Consider the following 12,984-nt stretch of genomic DNA (forward strand, 5'->3'; position numbering starts at 1 on the left):
CTGTGCTTCCCTAAGTGTGTTCATGTCTTTCTTGAAGTCCTCCAGCATCATGATCAAATATGATTTTGTAACTAGATCTTGCTTTTCTGGTGTGTTTGGATATTCCATGTTTGTTTTGGTGGGAGAATTGGGCTCCGATGATGGCATGTAGTCTTGGTTTCTGTTGCTTGGGTTCCTGCGCTTGCCTCTCGCCATCAGATTATCTCTAGTGTTACTTTGTTCTGCTATTTCTGACAGTGGCTAGACTGTCCTATAAGCCTGTGTGACAGGAGTGCTGTAGACCTGTTTTCCTCTCTTTCAGTCAGTTATGGGGACAGAGTGTTCTGCTTTCTGGCGTGTAGTTTTTCCTCTCTACAGGTCTTCAGCTGTTCCTGTGGGCCTGTGTCTTGAGTTCACCAGGCAGCTTTCTTGCAGCAGAAAATTTGGTCTTACCTGTGGTCCCGAGGCTCAGGTTCGCTCGTGGGGTGCTGCCCACGGGCTCTCTGCAGCGGCAGCAACCAGGAAGACCTGTGCCGCCCCTTCCGGGAACTTCAGTGCACCAGGGTTCCAGATGGTCTTTGGCTTTTTCCTCTGCTGTCCGAGATGTGTGTGCAGGGAGCAGTCACTTCTGGTTTCCCAGGCTTGTCTGCCTCTCTGAAGGTTTAGCTCTCCCTCCCACGGGATTTGGGTGCAGAGAACTGTTTATCTGGTCTGTTTCCTTCAGGTTCCGGCGGTGTCTCAGGCAGGTGTCCTGCCGCTCCTGGGCCCTTCCCCACGGGAGCCCAGAGGCCTTATACAGTTTCCTCTTGGGCCAGGGATGTGGGCAGGGGTGAGCAGAGTTGGTGGTCTCTTCCGCTCTGCAGCCTCAGGAGTGCCTACCTGACCAGGCGGTTGGGTCTCTCTCTCACCGGGTCTCCCTTTCCTTCCTTTCTTGTCCTCTTCCTCTTCTCCCTGCTCTCACAGCCCTCTTTCTTGTCTTTTTTATGTCTTCCGTCCCACATTACTCTCCTTTTTAATTATTTTTTTCATTTCATTTATCTGTTTCTATTTTCTTTTATTTGCTAAGGTGAAAAATGAAACAAGTTATACAGAAAGAGAAGGGTCCTGGTGCATTCTAGAAACCAAGCACATGATGCTCTGCTTTAAAATATGTTATAGTTTTGTTAGAAATGGAATTGATTTTAGATATAGTTTCTCAGAGTTACTCCTCTACCTAAAACAATACTGCATTCCATTCAGTAAAAAAACAGGAAATACTGTGAGTCAAAATGGTTTTCATTCATCTAACCTGCTGAGGACTTGGCCATGACAGAGTGTAGAGGGAGGTGCTGATTCCCTAATTGGTTCTTGATTTGGTTAATGTGGAAGACAGAAGCCAATTGCTGGGTGGAGGGTAAAGGTGGGACTTCCGGGTCTCAGGGGGAAAGAAGAGATTCGATGAAGGAGAAAGGGCTTTTCAGCAGGGCTTTGTAAAGCACTCAACAACCACGTAGCTTGGGGTAGCTAGAACCAGACTCTGCCACCAGCAGATGGCTGATGCACGCTAGCTGATAATGTTAGGACAGGAGATTCTGTGCCCAGAAACTGTGTTTTCTGGCAAGTTCTGAGGTACTAAAGCTGTCAATGTTTTTCTTCTGCCAAGCAAAGATGGACAGAGAAAGAGAGAAGCCGCTTGGTCAGGCTAGCTGGGAGGGGCTGGGGGTGCAATCGCAGCTCCCAGGAAAGGCTGTAGCTGGCTGTTGGCTGAGCTAAACTGGGAGGAATGGACAAGTCAGGAGTGGGAGCCGTGGCAACTGATCTCAGAGCTAAGTCCGGAGTGAGGGCCACAGTCCCAGGCAAAGGAGGAAGCATGGGTTTTAAAAATTACCCGCAACAACGGAGGGTATAATTTATCCCTGGACTCTTCTTTTCTGGCTCCTTGGTGACAGGAGGGGCCGGGGGAGATGGGGGAGGGGGGGACAGGAGACAGGGGAGGGGGACGGGAGACAAGCCCTTCTCAGGTATATCTTCAGTCATAATGCTTCTGCTTTGCCACAGGTCTAAATGCACCCTGACCTGCTGACCGTGGACTTAGACTTCTGAACTATGAGCCACAGTAAGCGCTCCTCTTAAACTGTATCTCTCAAATATTTTATCACAGCGATCCCAACCCTCTCAGAAGGGCATATACAGACATTGATAGCTCAAGCTCTGGACCTTTACTTCTGGATCTAACATAAATGGACGTCCATCTTTAGACTTGTCTTGACCTCAGTCTCCACATGCTTGAAGTGGAAGACCCTGGGTTAGATAGCATGTCAAGGTCTCATTGCCTTGATAATATGTGGCAAATAACCACTAAATCTCAGCTATACATAGAAACAGGTAGTTGCTCAACTCTCCAAGCCACGCCTTTTCAACCAATAGCCCATCAGTAAGAGCTCTTCAGTGGGTTAGCCCATTTATGAAGGCAGCACCCTAAGACCCCATGATCCCTCAGTAACACAGCTAGGGATCAAGTGTTCAACACACAGACTTTTGTATGCTCAGTAAGTTCTTGGCCCTGGTTTTTCTGATATGGTTTTAATATCCTCATGTGCCCACATGTTCCCAGGCTACTTTAAGTTTACAGGTGGTATGTTCTTACTTTTAAGTACCTCTGGGTTGGTACCGGGCAAAGGGTGGTAGTTGGGTGCACAAACAAGATGTCGAATTCTGCTTTGTAAAATGAAGTGACCCTAGGCAAGGCACAGCCTGAAGGCCAGTTTCACACAATATAGGCCTTTCACTTTTAGGCGCATCTTGGTTGGTACTGGGCAGGTGGCGTTATTTTGCACACCACATGATGTCAAATTCTACTTTGTAAAATGAAGTCATTGGTGGCAAGGCATAGCCTAAAGGGCAGTTCCACGAAACATAGACTAACTCAGGGAGGGCACAGGAGATAACCAGAACTCAGTTGATTACTCTCTTTGCCATGTAGAAGCTTTCGATGGAGATTTGGGGAGTAATTTATGATTTTTTTCTAGTTTCAAGTGAAGTTCTCACTCTACCACTAACTTATGAAAAAAGTGTGTCCCTATTATTTAGATGTCAAAAAGAGTAAGAAAAGGACGTGAGTTTGCTCAGATTTCTCTTTCAGTCTGAGGGTTGGAGGGAGGAGACCTCTCTATCAATATAACCCACTGGCATTTAGCTAACCTTTCACTACAGAACCTTCACTTCCCAGTTGCTATGGATAACAAAGACAGGGGGAAAAAAAACCACTGTTAAGAAAGTTGCTTAGAGTTCCTATGCAAAGAGGCATCACAGTGAGAACAGAAAGAAAACAGAGCAGTTCTATTAAAGCCTGGCAACAGACAGAAGGGCAAAGATGTAGACAGGAAGAGAGGACCAGGCAATGGTGGGAGGATGAGTCACTTAATTGCAAAAAAGGAGCCAAAGAACCTGGTGGACGGAAAGCTTACTTGGCTGTGGAGACAGGCCTGGCTAGAGTCAAGGTTTGGATGGGGAAGCTGTGTTCTGGTCAGGCTCTGTCACTACCTGCTACTGTACCAAAGAGTAAGCACACCCCTGTGTACTCAGTCTCGGGACTCTCCATTACAACCTGTGTGGGACCCCAGAAGCGTCGTCACCAGGAAGAACCAGAGTTTGAATTTTGGCTGCACAAATTAGCATGCGACTCTGAAGACTTCCTCCAGCTTCTGTGAACCTGTTTGTTTCCTCATTGTTTTGATGCTTTTGATGACTCAATTAGCTACTATATGCAAAGTATTTAGCAGGAGTTTCAGAATAGCCCTCATCACTAAGATCTATCCATGTGTGGGGGAGTGCGGGGACCAGGGTGGCAGCAAGAGTTAATAAAGATGAAATGGGGGACTGGAGAGATGACTCAGTGGTCAAGGACTTCTGCTTTCCCTGGGGAACTGACAGTACCCACAGTAGTAGACTCATGGCTGCCGGTAGCTCCAGGTGAGCAGACATCGCTGGCCTTCACCAGTACTCACAGGCCCAAAGGCCCATACCCTCCCACTGGCACGCCCCGGCCCCCGATAAATAAGAATAGGATAAAATCCTCAACGCTGATGACGTCTTTAGCTTCAGAGGCTTCTGGGTTTGTTTTTCATCTATATCATGTCCTTCCTGATTTTCGATTCAGAGGAAATCACCCTGGGGTTTGGGCTAGGTCATATCCTTGCAGTCTCTGCTAAGTTGATGGGTATCCCCCTCAGGCAAGCCCCTCTTTCATGTCCTCTTCCTCTGCTGAGGCATTATGGGATCAACTGGTTTGCTCTTTGTGCAGGCTACCACAATTTCCTCCCCACCCCAGGAGGGTGTATCTTTCCCCTGGACAGTGGCTGAGAGTAACAGACACTCACAGTAGAGTTCCCCTCTCCTTTCCTGCTTCCTGTCAGTCCGTGCTTTCCCCCTGGTTGTTTACATTTTTAGGAGATGTTTACAAAAAGAAACACACACACACACACACACACACACACACACACACACACACACTCGAGGGAAACACAGTGAGACATGATCTTGAGCCTCACAGTAGAATTAAGCTACAGTTAGTTTCTCTTGGCCAACCCTCTCCGTTGTTGTCTTTCCCAGTGAATTTCTGAATCCACCTTTACATGTGCAGTGTATTTTTTTTGGACTGGTTTTAAACAATAGAAACTGGATGGATTATAACCAAGTTCTCACTGAGATTCTTTTTTATTTAAAATGTTATTTTATTATTTTAAGTGTCTGGGTGTTCGCCCGCATGTGTGTTGCCTTAGTGTTTCTACTGCTGTGTTAAAACGTCATGACCAACGTAGGGAGGAAAGAGGGGTTTTTTTGCCTTACATATCCCAAATCACAGCCAACTGATGAAAACCAAGGCAAGAACTCAAGCAGGGTTGGAACCTACAGTCAGGAGCTGATGCAGAGACCATGGAGGGATGCTGCTTACTGACTTGCTCTTCATGGCTTGCCCAGCCTGCTTTCTTATAGGACTAGGACCATCAGAACAGAGATAGAACCACCCTCAATGGGCTGAACCCTTGCACATTAATCACTAATTAAGAAAATATCCTACAGGTTTGCGTACAGCCTAGTCTTTTTTTCCCCCTTTACATTTTTATTTTATTTATATGAGTACACTGTAGTTGTCTTCAGACACACCAGAAAAGGACATTAGACTCCATTACAAATGGTTGTGAGCCACCATGTGGTTGTTGGGAATTGAACTCAGGACCTCTGCAAGAGTAGTCAGTGCTCTTAACCACTGAGCCATCTCTCCAGCCTCATATTTTTATTGGATATTTTATGAATTTACATTTCAAATGTTATCTCCTTCCTCCTCCTCCCCCCTCCCTACTTCTCTGAGGGTGCTCCCACTCCCACCATCCCACTCCCACCTCAACACCCTGGCATTCCCCTACACTGGGGAAACGAGCCTTCACAGGACCAAGGGTTTCTCCTCCTATTGATGCCAGACAATGCCATCCTCCATTACAATGTGCCTACAGCACATTGTGTATAACATGTGTGTGTATAACATGGATGCAGTGCCTGAAGAGGCCAGAAGAGGACATCACATTCCCTGAAGCTGTAGTGATGGACAGTTGTGAGCAGCCAAGTGGGTATAGGGACTAAGATCCACTGGTGACACTGACAACATTCTTAACTGCTGAGTTACCTTTCCACTGTTGGGGTTTTTTTTTTTTTGTTTGTTTGTTTTTGTTCTTCTTCTTCCTTTTTAAAGGTTTGTTCCCACTAAAAAAGAAACCCTGTTGCAGGGAGACGGAAACTCCAGATAGTAATATAATAGTTTGCTTATTCAAAGCTACGTGTAAGGTAATCGCAGGACCATGTTACTGTCACCTCTAGCAACTCTGTGAAGTTAGGTAGAAAGTGAACTTGTCCCCCCACTACTCACTCTCTCTCTGACAGAAATTAAATTTCCTCTGGGAATGGAGGAAAGAAGAGCAAGACCAAGGTGCCCACAGGATCTGCTCTGGGGAGACCGTTTCTTGGTTTGCAAGTGTCTGCACACAGATTCTTCATATAGCTTTTCTGTTGTACACAAAAAAAGAGGGCAGGTGGAGGAGTCCTCGTACACTTTACCACATTCACTGATGAGAAATTTTTAGAAGGTTAAGTTTTTTACCCAGTTCCTCCAACGATTCTTTTATTATGACTGAAAAGCTGTGACCAGCCAGGATTCAAAAGTAATCCTGTGTTAGTGTCTCTCACAGACTGAGGGGACCAGAGACATTGTCTGATGGAACCAGGAGAAAGCCCGCTGAGACTTCCGTGAGATCTGTGGCAGAAAAGCACAGCACAACAGCTCAGTGCATGCCTGTATCTACATAGTCTTGCCTTTACCCTGCTTTTTCTGATACTTTCCAATGTCAGCTGTTTGTCATTCTTTCATTTTGATGATAGCACCTCATGTAGCCCAGGCTGGCCCTTGACTCACTGTGTAGCTAGGGCTAGCCTCGAACTCTAACGTTCATCTTCTTGCTCCCATGAGGCCGGGATTATAGGTACATACCACCGGGCTGGGCTTTTGCTTTTCATGTCTATTGTAGACATTACATTCTTATCTGACCTTTAAAAGTCATTGAAAAGTCATTGATGTGGCTTTGACGATGACTAACTGCCTTGAAGGCTCACTTTACTGTTCTTGCCATAGAATGTACTACAATGGAGGAGAAGAACCAGTGTGCACCGCTTTGGCTTCCTTCTCTTAGGATGCACTGTGGTATGATGGAGGAGGCTGAAGTACCTGTGTGAGCTCAGGAAAAGTTTCCCTTTCTCCTTTTGGATTTCCCGTCTCAAGGTTCTTGTGACAGGACATGAGGGGTGGCTGTACTGCGTGTGGCTTTTTTCACTGATGCAACAACTAACTCCTGATTACAGTTGGGACTTTTCCCCATTGGTCATTGCAGGCCTATGTGGTGGAGTTTTCCTATCTCGTTGTTTGCTTCTTACGTTTCCTTTGCTTAGTCAGACTTTATTCCAGGTTTCAATCAGTACCTATTCAGAGGGACTACTCATCATGGGGAATCAGACTCTCACAGTGTTCTTCAGTCATAACAATGAGAAATAAGGCCAGGACCAAAGGCTAAGGCCGACTGGATGGAGAACACACATCTAGGTTTTGTTTAGAGTGATTCTAGAATAATAATGTTATTATAGTCTTAGCTTTGGGGATGAGCTGCTGGATGCTAATACCTTCAAACTTGCTGACAGTTTTGCATGTATGTATGTATGTATGTATGTATGTATGTATGTATGTATGTATGAATGTATGTATGTTATGTTCACCTTCCTTCCTTTTTCCTTTCTCATCTCCTTCCTTCTCCTGCCGAGCCCCTTCTCCCCCTAGATCCCTCTCCTATTTTCATGTCTTTTGTTTTTTCTTGTGACCATTGAATTTAATTAGAATTGCTTGCATGGGCATGGCTGGGACTTATTTAAAAGATAGGAGACTGTGTAACAGCAGTCCCAGCACTGAAACAAATGTCTCCCCTTCCCCAACAATCATTAACTGCCAACAGCACCTCAGGGAGCCTGTGGTGACTCAGGATCCCCTCCCCTATCCACAAGAGAAAGCTCACAGGCCTTGTCTTGTGCAAGTAACCACAGCTGCTGAATATTCACAAACTTCTCTTGAGTATTTATTATACGAGCTCTTTTGCAGGCTGCCTAGGTAGCAGTTCCACTTAACTTTCATGTAAACCCTGAGTAGCAGCACCAGCACCAGCAACAATGACAACAGCAAGAAGAAGAAGAAGGAGAAGGAGAAGATGAAGAACAACAACAACAAAAACAAAAACAACAACAACAACAACAACATGTTCAATTTCAAAAGGAGAGCTATTAGGGCTTAGAGAACGTAGGGAGAAAGGCCGTACAGCCAGTACAGTGTCTGGGATTAGAATTCAGTGATCCTAATCTAATGTTATTGAATAAAGGAATATGTCACATAAGTGGGGTGTGCCAGTAACCCCAGCCAAGATACACAAACTCTTTGCTTTTGTTTTCTTGCCCTTGTAATGAGGGAGAGAGAGCAGTTCTTGGAAAGCGAGATGTGCTTAAATGAGGAGGTGCATAAAACTGAGCTCCTCTGTGCAGTCTAATCTTGGCTTGTGGTAGCAGCTCACAGTTACTCTGCCCCAGTGAATTAGAGATCTCCATGCTTCCTTCATCTTTCTGTGGAGCCCAGTTGGTCTTGTTGCTCAGGTCCCACAGTTGGTTGAATCTCATCGTCTGTGTCCTCTGTTGGCACATCCCAGAACTCAAGGCCTTTCACATCTTGTCTGAACTATGACGGACTCTCCAGTCATCTTCCTGTTTGAACCCCTGTCTTGCTGTGATTACCTGTCACACACAAGCCCATTTGGTAAAGCCCAAATCTGATGCCAATTCTCCTTTGAAATCAGTCCCTATCTGAAAGCTCCCAGTGACTTTCCACTAACTACGTGATAAACAGGTTTTCCCCAGCCTGAATGTGGACTTCACCTCCTGACATCACGCTTATCTTTTACCTTTTCTGTGTATGGTCATTTTCTTTTCTCCAACAGTACATTTTATCGGAAATAAACTCTTTTCTCCTACAGTACATCTTGATTACAGTTTCCCTTCCCCCTATTCCTCCTGGTTTCTTCCCACCTCCTCTCCCAACCAGTAGTCCCCTTCTGTCTCTCACTTGAAAAGAACAAATTCCTAAGTGACAACAACAAGACACAACAAAATAAAATATGAGGAGATAAAACAAAAGTCATTCTATGGAAATTAGACAAGGCAAACCAGTAGCAGGAAAAGCGCCCAAGAGAAGGCACAAGAATCAGAGACCCTCTTGTTCTCACAAGAGTCCCATGAAAATACTAAACTGAAAACCATAATACATATGCAGAGGACCTGATACAGAACCATATAAACTTGTGATTGCTGTGTCAGTCTCTGTGAGCTTTGCCTAGTTGATCGAGAGGGCCTTGTGGGTTTTTTGTTTGTTTTTTGTTTTGTTTTGCTTTGATGTGTGTGTGTGTGTGTGTGTGTGTGTGTGTGTGTGTGTGTGTGTGTGTGTGTGTCCTCCTCTTTTCTGGCTATTACACTCCTTTCTGCCTCCTTTTCTTCAGGGATCTTCAAGCTCTGAGGGGTAGGATTTGATGGAGACATCCCATTTAAAGCAGTGTGTTCCAAGATTTCTTTCTCTGCTGAATGTCTGGCTGTGAAATCTCTGTATTTGTTGCCATCTGCTACAGGAGGAAGCTTCTCTGGCAATGGCTGAATAAGTCACTGATTTATGAGTATAGCAGAATATCGTTAGGAGCCATTGTGTTGTTACTTTTTTTGACCAGTATTATTTGGTTTTACCCTAGATTTCTGGGCTATCTAGTTTCTGGTTCTTACTCACCCAAGTAATATCGGGTATGAGTTTCATCTCATGGGGGGCCTTAAGTCAAATCAGACATTGGCTGGTAACTCCCACAAGCTTAGTGCCACCATTGCCCTAGCATATTTTGCAACAGGACAGACTGGAGATCAGAGGTTTTGTGGCTGTGTTGGTGGTAACATTTCTCTTTTGGTAGCCCAAAGAGTGCCTTCTTGTACCAAAGACACTAGAACATAAGAGTGAAGGTTCTATGTAGGCACCAGCTTGACTTCTTCATGTTCAATGAGTTGTATAGGTGCTGTCTTCAGCAATGGGGTCTTATTGTCTGTTTGTGGAGAGAACACTTGTCTTGGAAACAGCCTGGATTGTTTGGGGGTTCCCAAGGGACCACTTTGGCCAACTCAACTGGATGTAACCTATTCTTGTGACTGGAAACTTTTTTTGGTGACAAGAGATTGGCAATTGGGGTTCTGTTTCCCTCATTATTTGGATATTTTATTAGGATAGTCTTCATATAGTTTAGGAAGTTTCCACTGCACTAGGTTTCCCTACCACCCCTGAATTTTAGCTGGCTCTCCCCACATTGACATTTAACTCATCTCCCCTTTCCCCCTCTACCTTATCCTCCTGCTCTGTCTCCTTCTATCCCTAGTCCACCCATAAAATCTGTTCTCTTTTCCCCTTCCAGGGAGACCTATGTGTCTCCCCTTCCTACACCTCAGTCCCTTCCTCTATGCCTGTTTTCTTTGGGTCTTTGGATTGTAGCTTGGTTATCATTTATTTAATGGTTAATATTCACATGTAAGTGATTATACACCGTATTTATCTTTCTGAGTTTGGGTTACCTTCCATGGGATGATTTTTTTTCCTAGTTCCATACAATTACCTGAAAATTTTATGATGTCATTTTTTTAAACAGCTGAGTATCAAGGTACCACAGATTCTTTTCCATTCTTCCAACAAGGGACATCTAGGTTGTTTCCAATTTCTGGCTATTATGAATACAGCAGCAATGAACATGGTTGAGCAAATGTCCTTATGGTAGGATTAAGTATCCTTAGGGTATATGCCCAGAGTGACATATGTGGACCTGAAGCATCTCATACCTATTTTTTTTGTCTTGGGGTTCTCAGACTTACTGGTACAGTTGCCTAGAATGTACTTCCCCTAGTTCTTTCTTTAGCTGATGTATGCAAAGCCCTTGTTAAACTCTTATCTCTTTGGCTAGGCCTTTGATGACATAATGACCAAAGTCGTGCTGTCTCCTCTCATCACTACCTACATTAGTACTCTGTGCTATTTGTGTGTGTGTGTGTGTGTGTGTGTGTGTGTGTGTGTGTGACATTAATTGCCACCTAAATAGCTTGGGCTGCACTGACAGAATACAGACAAGGTAGAGTTAACAAACATTTACTTCTATAGTTTTGAAACCAAAAAGAGTAAATCCAAAATGTCAGAAAATTAGATATCTGTTGAGAGTATCATGAATAGATACCTTCTTGGTGTCACATGGGTGAAAGATCCCTATGTTGGATCTCTTCTTATTAGAACCCAGGAATTCTACCTGAAGGTGCAGCCTCATGATCTTTTACTAAAAGCTCAACCTCAAAATACTATCACATTAAGGATTATGGCTTCGAGGTATAAATTGGGGGGTGACCACAAATATTTATTTCTCCGTACTAAAGTTATTTAATGTGGATGTACCAATGTTTTTCAGTCTGTGTTCTCTGGCAATATGAGCTCTAAGAAGGTAGGAACTGTATTCTGCAGTAAAAACTAAGAATGGATGGGGGAAATAGGGCCAGAGAGATAGCTAGGTCAGTGAAGTACAGGCTATGCTAGCACAAGGACTGAGCTTGATCTCTAGAACCAATGTAAAAGATAAAACCCAGCATGTTGACCAAGTTTGCAATCCCAGCATGGGGAGGCTAAGATAGGTGGGTCCCTGGGGTTTACTGGCCCAGCCTAGTCAGTGAGTGCCAGGCTAGTGAGAGCCTTGTCTCAACTAATAAGGTGGTTGGTGCCTGAAGAACAATAACTAAGATCGATCTCTGCCTTCCACATCCATGCACACACATGTGTATATGCACATATGTGAAAACATACAGAGAGAGAGAGAGAGAGAGAGAGAGAGAGAGAGAGAGAGAAAGAGAGAGAGGAGCCATCTAGGACTAAGGCTAGCAGGTGACTTTCCTGGAGGTGACCCACAGTTTTGCATGGCCTGCAATGGGTAATCTCTGAGAGGTAAGGGTCCAAAAGACTTCATCTCAGGATTGCTTCTTGGAGCTGATATACCCAATAACCCCTAGGCATTAGCCTGCCCCATTGAGCAAATTTCCTGCAGATCAACATAAAGATGAACTGTCATGAATTAGTTCTGTTTAGAGGAATCAATGATTTTATAGAATTCCTGATTTGATGTAAATAATTTTAGGAAGAAAGTTTTTAAGGAATGGTTTTAGTTGTTTGGCCAGAAAGATATAATAAAGTTAGAATTTAGAACAGAATGTACCCATTCCTCATAAACTAGTAAAGTAAGCAAAGGTTGCATAATAAGGAATGCAATGAGGCTTCACAATTACACTAAAAAGAGAAATAGGCTGGGAACACATTTGTGATCAAGGAAAAACATTCATTCTAGGTCAGATCCAGGGATGAGGCCATGGGTGTGCACTGTGATAAAGAGAAGCCATGTGAAACTGTGGCTTTGAACTTATAATGAGTTTGTAGAATGAAACACTGCTTTGAGCTTACTATCGACATCCTTCTGTAACTACCCTTTTGAGTAACACTTTATCTATGAGGTAGTTTTCTAAGAACTTTTGCCTATAAAAAGGCCAGAGAATAGAAATAAGATGTTGGCTTGGTGGGGGGGGGGTCCTATCCTATGCATCCATCCAAATGTATGTGTATGGCTTTTAGGGCTAAAAGCCAGCAGTTTCCAGCCACAGAATAAGCAAGAGGGTATTAAGTTTCCAGAAGCCATTAGCTTCTAGTTCCTACTACAGTGAGAGAGACTAACAAGGTCTTCATCCAACTCTTAGTTTCACTGTTCCCCTAAGGCTGAACAGGCACCTGGCGAGAGAGAGAGAGAGAGAGAGAGAGAGAGAGAGAGAGAGAGAGAGAGAGAGAGAACAAACAAGACTCACAGCTTGTATATCTAACCTATGTCACATGTCTAAAGCACACCGAGTCCTCTATCTTATTTGCTCCTCAAGTTTTGCAAGAAAAAAACATTTTAAGTAGTCAGGTCCAACCCAGGAAAAGGGATTTTATCCGAGTGCCCAGTGTATTAGGAGAAATCTCACTACATTTTTACCCTTTACCCTCTTGCACTAATAAAACACTACATAAAACCTTTTAGCAGTTTCTACCACAAATAACAATTTTGGACCAAACTCTTTTGCTTAGGAACTAGATTATACAAGGGGCTGAACAAACAGCTCAGCATTTAAGAGCATTGGGTGCTCTCTCAGACGACCTGGATTTGATTCCTAGCTCCCATTTGGTGGTTCACAATATGCTTTAATGTATGTGATCTTATCTTCTGACTTTCTTGGGCACCAAAACCACATACAGCAGACAAATACACATGCAGGCAAAATACCCATACACATACGTTTAAATAAGAATAT

The 12,984-nt window shown here is 44.1% G+C and overlaps 1 protein-coding gene across 2 annotated transcripts in view; it reads right to left on the bottom strand.

Annotated features, from left to right (window-relative positions):
• Positions 1 to 12,984, bottom strand: part of LOC103692000 (uncharacterized) — a 443,265-nt gene that overhangs the window by 56,265 nt on the left and 374,016 nt on the right. The gene's annotated exons all lie outside the window — the stretch shown is intronic.

The sequence above is a fragment of the Rattus norvegicus genome, chromosome 13 (assembly GCF_021556685.1).
Source record: "Rattus norvegicus strain SHRSP/BbbUtx chromosome 13, alternate assembly SHRSP_T2T, whole genome shotgun sequence".
NCBI lineage: Eukaryota > Metazoa > Chordata > Mammalia > Rodentia > Muridae > Rattus > Rattus norvegicus.